Genomic DNA, 12,207 nt, shown 5'->3' with positions numbered 1-12,207 from the left:
ACTCCTCCTTTTCTGCTGTGCATACTCTCCCTGGGTGATGTCATCCATTCCCATAATTTCAACAACCATCTATGTCAGTGTTTTTCAACATTTTTATCTAATAGTTATATTTCCAGGGTACACATAATCAAATTATGTTGATTCTTTAAAAAGTAAAAAGTATATATATATATATCTACTATGCTTTGAACTTCTTTCAAAACAATTTCATTAATAAACTTTAAAAATCTTTGCAGCATACCAGTTGAAAATCACTGACCTATATAATGATACATTCCAATTATATCTTATGCTCCTCTGATCTCTCTCCATAGCCCAAGAATCGTATCTATAACTGCCCACTTCTTTATCTAAATACCCCAAAGTCATCTCAAACTCAAAATATCCAAAGTGAAGTGATCAGATTCCCCCTTAAAAATATCTTTTTGAAAGATATTTTCTGTACATAGAGGATTCTATGTGACAAGTTTTCCATCAGCATTTTAAAAATTCATTTTTAAAAGCTCTTCAATATCATAACTCAGTGAATGACATCATTAGCTAGAGATCTGGGAACCATCATTGGCTTCTTCCTTGTGATAGATATTATGGTCTCCTTTTCATCCTCCATTCTTCTTTTTCCGGGTAATCAACTCAGTTTTCATTGGGATCCACACCTATTTATCAGGGCTTCTGGGAAAGCTGACTGCTGTGTCTCTAGGGGCAAGTCTATGTTTTCATCCTAAGATAATTAGCCTTGTGCTATCTCCTGGCCACCATTTTTACTGTATTTATGGATGTGTTACTCAACTACTGAGGCTTCTGGAAAAGGAGCTTCCAAAAGTGACTCATCTGGGACCTAGATGGCAAAACTTACAGTCACAGGAGTTGTTGGCAACTGTCATTTGATCATAACGTTAATATAAAGGAAGAAAAAGCAGTGAAAACATGGGGGGGGGGAATGTGTTTTTAATGACATCACTGAGTTGTTGTATTAATCATTCCTGTAGCTTACCTTTATCTGAACTTCCTAGGTGGATGGGTCAACAAATCTCCTTTATTGGTTAAGCCAGTTAGAGTTAGGTTTTCTGCTTCTTGCAACCCAAAGCACCATAATTCACAACTTTTCTTCACCCTCACTCCAAAACAAAGGCAATTAGCCATTAGGTTCTATTAATTCTATCCTCTAATATGACTGATTACCCTCAATTTTGTCTCCTGCTACTGTCATTGACTTAGTTCAATCTCTCAACATTTTTTTTAAGTAATACTGTAATAAGCCTATACATTCCACATTCCATGGAGTGATCTACCTAAATTTTACCAAAATGTCATCTGCTTACAATTCTAGTGTGGCTTCCCATTGCTTCCAGAAAAAAGTTCATGTTCCTTAGAATATTGTACAAGACTCTTCATGATTTAAACTGTCCCTCTTACCTTTTCTACTCCCCTTAATGCCATTTACCACCAGCAATGCTGAGCTAAGTGCTGAACCAAAATATCTTTTGGTTCATGTCTCTATGTCTTTGCACTTGCTACTCTCCCCACCCCCACCACAATGTTCTCACTTACTTCTCTCTTCCTCCTTCTCTACCAAAATATACAAACACACTAACTCATAGTCATCTCAAGTTCAAATAATCTTTGAAGTATTTCCTGGCCTTGCCTGAATCTGTGTACTTTCCCATTGTAATACTTATCACACTAAGTCTATTTACCTGTCTTCTTTGCATGGTAAGCACTTTGAAAACAAGGTATGTTTCTTTTATATGCTTGTATTGCTATTTCTGGGACTTAATGCAGTGCCTGGCACATAGAAGACAGTTAAGTATTTTTTGAACGAGTGTGTCAATATGTGGTCTGCAGACTTAAGGATTTTTGATCTTAAGACTCTTGAAAACCTTGACTTTCACTGTTCTATATGTGTGCCTGATTCCCAAGCATTAATCTTTTTCTTCCAGGGTTGGAGGTTCTAAGTAGGCAGAGAAAGAAAACAAAAGAGCTTGGGACAGGTTACTTTTAGCCCTGTGAAGAGCCAGTAATGTGTCTTGCCTTTCCCAACCCTCCACAACACCACCTGGGTGCCCAGTATGGGTGTAGACTAAGCTGACCAGCCCAACAACATACTCATACCTTGGTTCAGACTTCTTTTATTGCCAAATGAATTGGCAACTATATATACAGTGAACAGTTTTCTACTCTCTACTTATCTTTTGAAATTACAGGTACTTTATGAAATGTGTATGTCTTAAAAACTGGAGGTCTTAAAATGAAAAAATGTGGATTATTTACACTGGTCAAGTAGAATAAAAGATCCTGATCTTTACCTTTGCCAGTCTTAGTTAGATATGACTGAGTAAAGAAATTAATTATGGGATTTTGATAGTGATGTTCCCAACAGTTTCATAACCTGATTAAATTACTGGAAGCAACTACATTTCAGCAAGTAAAGGTAGAGAAATTTGGTTTAGAGTTTTAGAAATTTGGTTATAGGTTAAAAAAATCTGAGTTTAGATAGAAAGGACTCACTTGAGAAAAGCGAGAGAAACGGGTATTTGTGATTTAGGATTTGTGGAAGATAAATTAAACCTCGGGGAAGACTCAGCTAGTAGGTAGAAGTCAGATTTCGCTGGGCACTCGTGAATGGTGGGGCTAGGAGTTTGAGGGTGGAGCGAAGTAGGAAAGACGGGCTGAAGGTGGATCCCAGCGGCACGATTATACAAGCCCGCCCTTGTTCCGTCAACAGCAACAACCATCAAGCTCGCTTAGAGTGTCGGTGACCATGGTTACGGTGTGGGGCGGGTTAATCGCGAACTTCTTCCCGAGCATGCGCAGTGCGGCGCGAGCGTGGCCGGGCTCTCCGTAACAATGCATCTTTTTCTTCCGTTGGAGAACTACAATTCCCAAGAGGCGTCTCGGTGCCGCGGGACCGCCTTCCGGGAGGCCCTGCCCCGTCCCCTCCCTCAGGCCCCGCCTCCCTGCTAATCCCCTCCCCAGCCTCCGAGTGTGTGTCAGTGACCCAGAGGCGGTGTAAGGCGGAGGGACCGTCGGGGGGCGCCGCCGCCGCCTCCACCCGCAGCAGCACCAGCCTTGCGGCGCGATCAAATTTGTCTCGAGCTCTCTGGGAGCGCCCCACAAAGCGGCCCCGCGCTTCTCCCTCCGTCCGCGGCTCCTCAGCGCTTGGCACCGCGATCAACTTCCCCTCGCCGGGCTTGGCCGACTGGCGAGGAAGGCGGCGGCAGCACGCCGGGCTGTCTGCTCGCGCTCCCCGCCCGCACACACTTCACCCTCTCGCTCCGAGTCTTGGGGCCGTGTGGGATCCCGGCCACCAGCAATTGTCCGGTGAGTGTGGCCGCGGTGCGCCGCGGGAGGGATCGCCGCGGGGCCGGCGAGGGGTGCGGGGAAGGCGGGCGCCAACTTCCTCGGCGGCTTCCCCCGGCGGCCAGCCAGCCGGCTCTCCCCACCCGCGTGCGCGCCCCCGCGCCGCGCCGGGAGGCGGCGGGGAGCGGAGTTTGCGGCGCCTGCATCCCGCGCCCTCGCAGGAGGAAGAGCCTTTGTCAGGAGCTGGCCCGGCGCGGCCTCCCCCGCCGCCTGAGAACCGAGCGCGCGGCGGCCAACTCCGAGCCCGCTCCAGGCACCCGGCGCCCGGCTGCTGGCGGGCCGTGCTCCCAGCTTGGCTGGGGGAGCACTGCGGGTGGCGTGGAGGGAGAGGGAAATGGAAGAGAAACAAAGGGGGCAGTGGGTTTTTCTTTTGTTTGTGCGAATCCGGTAACTTCTTTCTCCTTTCTTACATAACGCAGACTTCAAAGTTAGTCATTCTTTTTATTGTTATGATTATTGTCATCACTTCTGTGTGTATCTCACATTTCCTTTCATCTTTGGATCTTAGAGCATTTTAAAAACACTAATTAATTTCACCTACGAAGCAAGTTAATATGCCCTGTTTCGTAAGGGGGTAAACTGAGGTATGGTAAAGCTCTCTAATTGATGGATATACTTGATTTTCTACCGCGCCTGGTTCTGAAAGTCTTTATAAGCAAGAACTCGTCCTCCAGTGCCCCGTGGAAAAGTTAAAGATGTTCATTTTACTTATAGGTTAACTGAAATCTAAAAGAAGTCTGCGGAATTGTTACACAGTTCAAATAATAATTCTTCTCATATAGTGTTTGAATATTTAAAAACCTCAAAAGACTTCTTGAAAAATACTCCAAGTGGGGAAAATACTGTATTATCACAAACATCTCACCACCTACTTTTATTTTTATACGTGCAGGCCTCTTACAAAGCAAGAGAGCAATGATGGGACAGAAGGCAGAGGTTTTTTAGAGTACATTCAACAGATTTTTAATCACTACACACAAGGAAATGTGTCTTAGTTGTTTACAGCACCAACAATCCATCGATTAGTCATCAGTTTATCCACAAATATTATTGAGCTCTTTATCCATAAGGTGCTGGTTGTGCTAAGAACTGAAGTTTTAAGTATTTGTTTCGGATCAAAGGCTGTTTACTTGTGCTTAATCTGCAAAATGTTACTTTGTTTTCATAGCAAGTGATCTTTTGTTTCTGAAATGGCATTGTTTTTTTCTACACTGAATATATATTACTCTTATACTTGAGGAAAAATGAATTTATTATTCTGTTTGCATAGCAGGTTGCGTTTAAATTTTTGAATTGTGGAAAAAGTTTAGTTTCTTCAGTTCTGTTTTAGTTTATGATACATTTTCTTTATGGCTAATAGAAAATGTTTTCTCAGAATGATCAAATTTACGTGTCTCAAACATTGTCTTTATTATACAAATACAGCATAAGAATTTATTATGGTTTTTATTTACACAAACAACCTTTACTGGAGAAAATACTTAACTCTGTGGACCACTTTATTTTGGTAGATTTAATTTGGTACCCAACTGGAAGGTACTAAAATTTAAATCAAGCATCACTTCTGCTAGTTCTTTGCTGGGGTGAATAACGATCAGAGCTGAGTAACAGTGAATACTTTCACTTATCCCAAATTCTCTTAAATTTAACTTTGTATTGTGTCGTTGCCCCCAGATTTCATATTCTGGTGGTTATTTTTGTTTTTTGTTCTTTTTCCCCAATCCTATAATCTAGTCCCCTTCTGTAGTATGTTAGAGATCTTGAGTTTAAAACAAACAGTTGGAAAATAGAACAATTAAGTGTGTGTAAAGTTGGATGCAGTGAAGTGATTGTATTTGCTTCATCTAGTAAATTTTTGGCTGTTAAAGAGGAAATTATCACCAATATTTTTATTAATGTGGTAGAAATGCTGTAAAGTAATAGTACTATTTATTGACTTGAAAAAAAATAAGCTGGAAATTTGCTTCAGTGGCATATTTTGTAGGAGAAGGATTCATGCTCTCCTTAAAATTGGTATTTAAGAATCTTTACAGTTGCATATGTAGAACTTTTCTATAGTATTTGTAAACCAGATTTACCTGAGGCATTTGTACTTTAAGGAAGCTGCTAACAGTGTCTTCCCTCAATCACTGGAGTCCAAAGGCAGATGTCAGTGATGACTGACAAAGTCTGGCCTTGAAGGTTTCCAAATTTTTCTAAGACACTTAAAGGACCAAAAGTAGGGGGCAAGAAACTGAGTCTAATTAATACTGTTTAATGCTACTAAGGCAAGTTTCCTGCGTCAGCCTAAGGATGTTTTCATTGACTTAGTTTCAACTTCCTTCCAGGTTGTCTTAATGTCACTTGTATTTTAAGAGTGCTATCATTTCAGAATATGCTTTATTGGAGGCCAACTGATAAGGACTATAATAGCTACAATTTATAAACAAACTAAATGTGTTTAGACAGAAGTTTCTATAGCTGATAAAAGTTTTAAGCTGAAAGACTTAGAATTGGAAACTGTCTATCATGTACATGTATATTTAATCCTGGTTCATCAATGTAGACCTGTCCTGATATTTGTTAAGTCAAAAACGCTTATATGGATTATTTTATTATATGAATACATTTAACTGTATATACTGTGTTAAAATTTCATAATGACCACTAAATGATGGCACTAAAGTGGCTTTAGGAGGGTTTTTTTTTTTTTTAAATTGTATTATTCCAAAAGTTACATTTGTGTGTTTTAACTGAAAGGAATAAAGCAAATTTAAGAGTCAGTGGAAAGAAAGAAGGAAGAAACACTGATGAAGATGTTTTTAAACACTTCAAAAACAATATTAAAGATTCCTGGCAGCATTTATGTATAAGGGACACAATTTCTGTTTGAAGTCTCTAACAGTGAATTCCCCTTAGCACCTTCTATTGAAAGGTTTCTAGCTTGCTCTCTCTGATTCCCTCTGAATATATTACATAGGAAAAGTAAATAAAAGTCATTCTTTCAAGAGATTTGGGTTGTTGAAGAATTTTTTTACACTTGTAGTAGTTGGGAGTTTATTGATGTTCTCTTAATTTTGACCTTTGCCAGAGACTAATGTGTAGGAACCTCAAGACAAGAAGTGTTGATCACTGAAAAAGCTGGATATGATTTTAAGTTCTGCCACTAACTTTTTAAACTAGAATTTCACTCAGTAGGTCTTAAATAATTGTTGTTGCTTAGCGAATTTGCAAGTAATAAAGAGAAAGTACAAGATTTCTCAAGTGTCAGGAAATTTTTCATTTTCTCTTTTTTTTTAGCAGAAAATAAGTAATAAACATCTGATTGGAGCCTTTTGATTTAGTATAGCTACCTTCAGAAATAAGGTTAGAGAAAAAGAGCTTCATCAGTAATTTAGGAGAAATGAATTATAATGATTCTAAGAAGTACTGATTTTTGCAGAATGTTGTACAAAGATCTTTTGGATTCTTTTTGTCACAATAAATTCCATTTCAGAGAAATGAGTTTCTAGACAGTACCCTTGTATCACCTCTGTAATACTTTTTACACCTTACACCTCTAAATACCATTTACAAAAAAATAGAATGTGTTGCTGGTAGCTGAAAATGAGAAAATCCTAATATCTGTTATCATCTTCCAGTTAATCTTGACCATTAATGTAGTTTTAAAAAATTCAGTCATATGTAATTTACTTCTTTTCCAAAGACTATTGCTGATTTTTAATGAAACTGCTGGGATGTTGCTAATTCTAAAAATATGTAGTATCCCCAGTTTCCCACCATCTTCTGAAGTTTCTTTTTCTTCTTTTTTTTACGTGGGGGGTGGGTGGCTACAGTTTGCTTTTCTCCCTAAACTGGTCTAAAATAAGGAATGTTCAACATATGTGACAGGAAATACAGTAAGTAATTTATCATACTAAATTTCAACATACAAGGTACACTGAAATCTACTTTGGGGATAGAAGCACACTTTTAGAGGGGTCTAAAGCAGGGATAGCAAAGAGATTTCATCTTGGATACCAAATCTCATTGCTTGGTGGTGGGTGCCTGGGGTGCTGTGTTTAGAAAACTGGGAGTCCTAGTTCAGACATAGCAGGAAGGAGGGCTTTGATTAGTAATTTCTGCTATTGGGTGGGTAATCAACTTTGGGCATGGATGTCAAATATTCATTAAGTATTTCTTGGATGCCTTTTATATGTCAGATGCAGTTCTAGTTGCTGATATCTCAACAGACTGAAATCTCTGCATTCAGGTGTTTACATTATAATGACATGACACAGTAATATAAATAAGTAAAATACTTTGTTTTAAGATTAAAATGACCTGATTTCTTAAAAAAATAAATAGCAAGAAATAAGAGGGGGGGGACTATAAGATTAAAGGAGACTTAAGAGGCTTATCTACCAAGTGCAATGTATGAACCTTAGATCCTGCTTTGAACAAACCAACTGTAAAAAGATGTTTATGCAAAATTGGGGAAATTTGGACACTAGATATTTAATGAAAAGAATTTGTCAGGTTTTTTTTAGATGTGATAATCCTTTTTTTTAAAAGTCCTTTTAGAGATATATAATAAAATATTTATAAATTAAAAAATAATGCCTAGATTTTTTGCTTTAATTTGATAGGGAAAGAACATAGATGAAACAGAATTAGCCATATATTGAACATTGTTGAAGGTAGTTGCCATGTGGATACATCATGAGATTTTTTTGCATTCTCTCCTATTTTGTATATGTTTTAAATTTTCCATAATGAACAGTTTGACACACATACACAAAGCAGGAGAGAGGAAGAGGGAATATATGGAATGTGAATATGAGATGTAGTTGTAAAGAGTAGTCAGAAGAGACCTCATTGAGAGGGTGATAAATATTTTCATGAAGACCTGAAGGAGGTGAAGGAGAAAGCCGTGCAGGTAATCTTGGATCAAGGTATTACAGACAGAGGCCATAGCAAGTACAGTGGCCCTGAAGTGGAAGCCTGCCTAGAATACTAGAAACTACAAAGATACTAGAATGGCTGGATCAGAGTGAGAGTGGGTAGCAGGAGATAAAGTCAGAATGATAAAGTAAGTATAGAGGACTAGATTATGTAGGGTCAGTTGTCCATCCTTGCTTTAAAGTAAAAATATTTTATATACTTACCTAAAATAAGTCTTCTACTTTATAGTAGTCATCCTTGAAGAATAAACATATTCAATACTAGCATTACTCAATATTTTTAGAACTACTTTTTTAAAATTACCTTTTAAGCCAGTGTAAGGACTCAAATAAGATGAAATTATTTCAAATAAGATGAAATATCATGTGGCTAATAGCTTATTACTTTATATTTGCTCCTTATTTTTAAGGAAAAGAGCTATTAGCCACATGATATTTCATCTTATTTATTGGATATGACTTAGAAAAGCTTTTGATACAAAGAAAATAGGAAATAACTTGAGGCTATTTCTAAAAATCAGTTTTACTCTGAGAAGGCAATTACTGTTTCTAAAAGTCTTATTTGGAATTTTAGTAATGGGTTGAACAATTGTAGCATCATTTGAAATAAGAGTATAACATCTGAGAGTAACAAGTGTGGAAGGTACTGTACTCACTTAAGGATACTTAAGGTCTGTCTAATACGTTAAAATCAACACAAAATCATGTACATCTCTTAATACTTAAGTACTCAAAACAGTCATTGCAAATAAGTTTTATGTATGTCATGCATTCAAGAATAAAAGGATGGCATTTTTAAAATCTAGTGAAATTGTATAACTTTCTTGTTACTGTGGCATACGTTTGGGTAACTAGAAGACTAACACACCTTTAGTGTTTTAAGGGATGAATCTGGCTCTCAAGCCTTCTCGTATTCAGGTTTCATCTCTCAGATTAGTTAGTTGTTTTGAGAGCATGCTTATGTACCATAAAAGGTTGTTTTTTAATCTTTGTTATTAAAAATATAGAAAAAAATTGGATCTCATCCAAATGTTTAAATGTCCCCCCAAACCTCAGTAAATATGGATTGTTTTAAGTCTCCTCATAGGACAATGTACTTGTAGGATTACTAGTTTTGAGCAGTTACACTAGTTCATTCTTTATAGGGATAATTTTTCTAACCTAGAAAACTAAATTCATTTCAATGATGTTTACTGGTAATTTTGTTTTTATTTTTTTTTATTAAATCATTGCTGTGTACATTAATGCAGTCTTTTATTTAATTTTTTAGAGACAGAGTAGTCACTGTGTCACCCTCAGTAGAGTGCTGTGGAGTCACAGCTCACAGCAACCTCCAACTTCTGGACTTAGATGATTCTCTTGCCTTAGCCTCCCAAGTAGCCGGCACTACAGGTGCCTGCCACAATGCCCAGCTCTTTTTTTTGTTGCATTTTGGCTGGGGCCGGGTTCGAACCTGCCACCCTAGGTATATGGGGCTGGTGCCCTACCCATAGAGCCACAGGTGCCACCCATTTAATGATTCTTCTAGTTTTCTGTAATTGTGAGGAAGCATAAGTTTTCATTTGTATTTTTAAACAAAAATATGTAGAATTTAATGGCATTAAGTATAATTTATGAACTTTTATTATGTAGTAAATTATGTAGTAATGACTAAGAATGTAAGTATGTAACTGTTTTAAGGAATCTTTAAGAAAGCTTGCTTTTTTTTTCTTTTTTGAAAGCTTGCTGTTTTAAATAGTTTTCAGGAAATTGTTAGGAATCTAGTTCTTTAATTTACTCAGGTTTTTGGCCTTTGGGGGTATGTGTATATGTATATGCATGTGTGTATATAGATAGTTAGACCCTTTCTTCGTAAGTATATTAATAGGATTGAGCTGCTGCATGGATTACTTAATGTGTGTTAGCATGAAACACAGAACCTATGTTTAATTACTTTCCATTAACTCTGAAAGTCTTTTAGAAACTATCTTTCATCTGTAAAGTAAAAGTGGCAGTAGTTTTCATAAAGGATTTTGAAATTCTATGATAGTGACCATACTGAAGTGGGGCTTATTTTAGAAATAGTTTTCAGTCTCTTAATTTAGTGGTAGGTTTACGAACTGTTTTTTGTTTCCATTTTTGTGAAATATGTGAATAACTTAGGATGAAAGAGATAGAGGAGGGAGGGAGCAAGAGAAAGAAGGAAAGGAAAAAATGGATTCTCACACAATAGTAAACATGACGTAGATAATTCTCTTAACTTAGATCTCCTTAAGTGTCCATGACCTAATAAGCTAAGACCCAAATGTTTAAATTAAGTAGAATTAGAAGCAATAATACAATTGCTATTTTAAGAAAAGAAATTGCGGTGGAGGGAGGGGGATGGGAGGGATCACTTCTGAGGTTTACCTTACAGGGGTACAAGTGAAACTTTCTAAGAGTAGAATGTGAACGTTTTAAAACAATAACTGAGAAAATGACATGAAGGCTCTGTTGACCAGTTTGATGGAAGTATTTCGGATTGCATGTGAAAACCCCACACTGTACCCTAGAAGTGCATTAATGTACATAGTTACCATTCAATAAAAAAAAAATAAATAAAATAAAAAAAAAAAGAAAAGAAATTGCTTTGCAAAAGGGACATCTTATATTTCATGTTGATTTAAACATCATTACCATGATAAAACCTACACATAATTTTACGGAAATAATAATGATTAAGAAGTATTTGAAAATTTTAATATATTTTACTTAAGCTTTGTAGTTCAATTTTTTTGGAGACAGGGTCTCATTATGTCACCTGGATGCTGTGGCATGATCATAACTCACTACAATCTCGAATTCCTGGGCCCAAGCAATTCTCCTGCCTCAACCTGAGTAGCTGAGACTACAGGCACTACACCTGGCTAACTTTTCTATTTTTTGTAGAGATGAGGTTTCTCCCTTCATCAGGCTGGTCTAGAACTTCTGATCTCAAGCAGTCTTCCCACCTTAACCTCCCAAAGTTCTAGGATTACAGGCATAGCCCCCTCGCCCAGCCAGATTTGTAGATTTTTATTGCATCAGGTTCCAGGTTATCTTTCTCCACTTGTGCATTGCAACATACTTGCCACTTTCCTCTCTTTGTTACCCTGCCACTAGCTCTCTTTGTCATCTTTTGCCAGCTTTGTCATGCCTATTGCTCTTCCACAGTGTTTTGTGTGTTTGTCTGCCATTTTTATACTTAGAAAGTAGACTTGGGATGAATTAAGGGCCCAAAGAAGTTAACATGTAGATGGCAAGTATAATACTTATTTAGTTGTACATTACTTATTCTTCTTTTTAAACTTTCCTTACTTGTTTTGATGTGTGCCCTGGTGGAGATGGTGCTTTCTATCACTAGACCCTAAGAGATAACTTACAGGATATAGGATACTTTTTAAACTCAGTAACGTAGGAAACAGTAATAGTTATTTGAAAGCTTTGTGAGTTAATCTTGTGTCCATCCAGAAACTATACACTAAATTAGCAAAATTTGATAGTAGAATTAATAGTGTAGTGAAGTTTCAAAAGCTATTTAGAACTCTTGGTGTTTGTTGTTGTCTTTTCCAAAAATGTGAAACAATTGGGGACTTCATCATTGCAATAAGAATTAATCGTAAGTGACCATTGGAGAAAACTTCCTGGACTTCTGTTGAGGTTCTTTTGCACAGTCAGAAAGAAAAGATGAAAATAATCAATAATGTGGTAAAAGCTTCTGCTTTCTATGGTAATGAATTATGAAGCAGTAGCCCCTAATTTTTTGCTACTTATTTTAGCTCTCAACATAGCATTTAACTTGATCATTAGAAAACACAATTAAGTTTAATTTTATTTTTTAACAAAATGTCAAAACAATGGAAGGTGCTTTGTTCTTCAACACCTTAATGTTGTATTTCTGGTTCTTTTTTTTTTTTTTTTTTTTTTT

General features: G+C 37.2%; 1 protein-coding gene across 1 annotated transcript in view; it reads left to right on the top strand.

The window, feature by feature from the left end:
- The first annotated feature begins 2,980 nt into the window (after positions 1 to 2,980).
- The window catches only part of PELI1 (pellino E3 ubiquitin protein ligase 1), a 56,131-nt gene continuing 46,904 nt past the window's right edge, over positions 2,981 to 12,207 (top strand). The window contains exon 1 of the mRNA XM_003787958.3: positions 2,981 to 3,321. The gene's annotated coding sequence lies outside the window, so the exon portion shown is untranslated. The remainder of the gene's footprint in view (positions 3,322 to 12,207) is intronic.

Source organism: Otolemur garnettii, unplaced genomic scaffold (assembly GCF_000181295.1).
Source record: "Otolemur garnettii isolate 467f Iridium unplaced genomic scaffold, OtoGar3 scaffold00024, whole genome shotgun sequence".
Lineage (NCBI taxonomy): Eukaryota > Metazoa > Chordata > Mammalia > Primates > Galagidae > Otolemur > Otolemur garnettii.
This window is presented reverse-complemented; position numbering and strand designations above follow the sequence as displayed.